The 2746-nt window shown below is 42.6% G+C and overlaps 1 non-coding gene across 1 annotated transcript; it reads left to right on the top strand.

The window, feature by feature from the left end:
* The first annotated feature begins 2074 nt into the window (after positions 1–2074).
* Positions 2075–2147, top strand: LOC144256319 (small nucleolar RNA SNORD101). Its single transcript, XR_013344089.1, has one exon. It is a non-coding gene; the product is annotated as a small nucleolar RNA SNORD101 (small nucleolar RNA).
* Positions 2148–2746: the final 599 nt, after the last annotated feature.

Below are 2746 nucleotides of genomic sequence, written 5' to 3'. Positions count from 1 at the left end.
ACACACACACACACACACACTATTATCACTATTTTATCACTATTAAAAAGTTTGTGTTGCAGGGATGGGGTTGTGGTTCAGCAGTAGAGCACTCACCTAGCATGTGTGAGGGCCTGGGTTCGATCCTCAGCACCACATAAAAATAAATAAATACAATAAAGGTATTGTGTCCAACTACAATTAAAAAAAAATAAATAAAAATAAGTGTTTTTTAAAAAATGGGACTGGGGTTGTGGCTCAGTGGTAGAGCGCTTGCCTTGCCTGTGTGAGGCACTGGGTTTAATTCTCAGCACCATATACAAATAAATAAATAAAGGTCCATAGACAACTAATGAAATATTTAAATTAAAAAAAAAAAGTCTGTGTAGAGCTGGGGATGGAGCTCAGTAGTAAAAAGTCTGTATAGCACCCAAAATTGTTGTGTCTTACTCCCTCCTCATCTACACCCCAGCTTGGGACGCCCTGGGCTAGAATTTAACGCTGTCATTGCACTGACCATAGTTCATTATAACTTCCTCATCAAGACTGCAAGTTCCCAAGAATAGGAATTGTATTTATGCATCTCTTCCTGTGCTGAGGACAAAGACCATGTATGCCATTCTTCATTCTTGCCACAGTAAACCGGTCCTAGGTTGGATTGTTCCTTTAAGTCTTTGACATCTGAAAGGAGGTGATAGGATTTAATGGATGGCAAAGAATAATGAGGCTCAATTGGCCTGGACTGGAGTCTCCCCAGAGGAGAACTTTCAGGTTTGAGCTGTTGGCCATCAGGGCTCTTGTACTCTCCTCCCATCTCATGCTTCATGACCCTTGGTTTGAACTGATGGCTGTTCTGAAGCGGTAAATGTCTTGCAGAGAAAGACCATGTCCTTCTCATTGCTCACCAATGGATCTTCAAACCTGGCATATAAAAGATGTTCAACAAAAATAAATGAAGGGGGAAATGCCACTGTGGCTCAGCGGGAGAGCGCTTGCCTAGCACGTGCCAGGCGCTGGGTTCGATCCTCAGCACCACATAAAAATAAATAAATACGTAAAATAAAGGTACTGTGTCCAACTGTAACTAAAAAATATACAAAATAAATAAACGAATAAATGTGGGTTGCAGGTTATGGTGGTGTGTGTCTGCAGTCCCGCTTACTTGGGAGACTGAGAAAGGAGGATTGCCTGAGCCCAGGACTTCACACCCAGTCTGGGCGACTTAGGGAGACCCTGTCTGGAAGGAAAAAAAAAATAATGACTTTTTTCCAAATGTAGGTTAAATGAATAAATAAGGAGAGATCACTAAATGTGTTCTACTGAGAAAAGTACAACATACCTTCTCACTCATTTTTTTTTCCTCTTACTAGTTTCTTGAAGCTAAGATATGCCCATAAATATGTCTTGGTGGAGGCCCTTTATTTGGAAAAGCTGACATGGAGTTGTAGGAGAAAAGCATGTTACCTAGCTGGAAAAATGATAATTAGCTACACAAAAGAAGACAGACAATGGGTACTGCCAAGGGGAAGATTATGTGTCCATCCCAACCCCACCCAAACACATACCAGGGACCTCACTGGGGGGTCCCTAGTATGTTGCAGACTCTGGGACCCGTAAAACAGCCTCAGCAGCAGGCACAAACTCCAGCTAATTATTGAGAACACTGGTTGGCCTTGGAAGGAGATGCCCATGAGAGTTTCACAAGCTAACAGCAGGGAGGCAGGCAGGAAGGAAATCAGGGGTAATTAAACCTTGTTTCCTGGGTACACAGCAGCCAACCCCAAAGCACACAGGAAAGATACAGGGCAGAAGCTGCCAAGAGCTGGGCAGCAGAAAGCACAGAGGAGTGGAGTCCAAAAGGCACCCAGGGCCCCTCTCTGTTTGCCTAGAAAACCTGTTTCCAGAGAATGTCCTGGTTAATTGATAGGAGAGAGAGGCTCCTGGGTAAAATAAAAAAGAAGGGTGAGAGCCACACATTGGTTCAGTAGATGGAGTAAAGGATATGTCTCAACCCTGAGACTCTCAAAAGAGTGGCAAGTATGTCCAACAGCATTTATCCAACAGCTTTGCCAGTTTCATTATATTAAAAAAGAGTCTTTGAATGATGACTTAAATGTCGGATACCCCTTCACTCCTTTCATGGGTGAAAACATTACAGTCTGACAAACCTGTAGGTTGTGGCTCTATTCTCGTTTTGAGGATTCTGAGCCTGATTCTAGCAAATCAAGCATTATGCTAAATGAATGAAACATGAAGCTGATGTTTGTTGCAGAAGCATCTGGACTTTGAGGAATTGTGCGCCAGGCCCATCTCTGTGTACTTGCATCCAACTGTAATGAGCCTATGTATGTCAAATTGGTGGAGGCCCTTTGTGCTGAACACCAAATCAATCTAATTAAGGTCGATGACAACAAGAAACTAGGAGAATGGGTAGGCCTCTGTAAAATTGACCGAGAGGGCAAGCCCCGTAAAGTGGTTGGTTGCAGTTGTGTAGTTGTTAAGGATTATGGCAAAGAATCTCAGGCCAAGGATGTCATCGAAGAGTACTTCAAATGCAAGAAATGAGCAAATAAATTTTTAGTTAACATTCCTCAAAAAAAAAAAAAAAAGAGTCAACCGTGGCACGTGCCTGTAATCCCAGTGACTTGGGAGGGGGAGGTAGAAGGATTGCACGTTCAAGGCCACCCTCAGCAATTTAGCAAGGCTCTGTCTCAAAATAAAAATTAGAAAGGACTGGGTGTGCTGATGTAAAATAAATAAATAAATA

This window comes from Urocitellus parryii, chromosome 7 (assembly GCF_045843805.1).
Source record: "Urocitellus parryii isolate mUroPar1 chromosome 7, mUroPar1.hap1, whole genome shotgun sequence".
Classification (NCBI taxonomy): Eukaryota; Metazoa; Chordata; class Mammalia; order Rodentia; family Sciuridae; genus Urocitellus; species Urocitellus parryii.
Note: the sequence above shows the minus strand (reverse complement) of the source record. Positions and strands in the feature narration are given on the sequence as shown.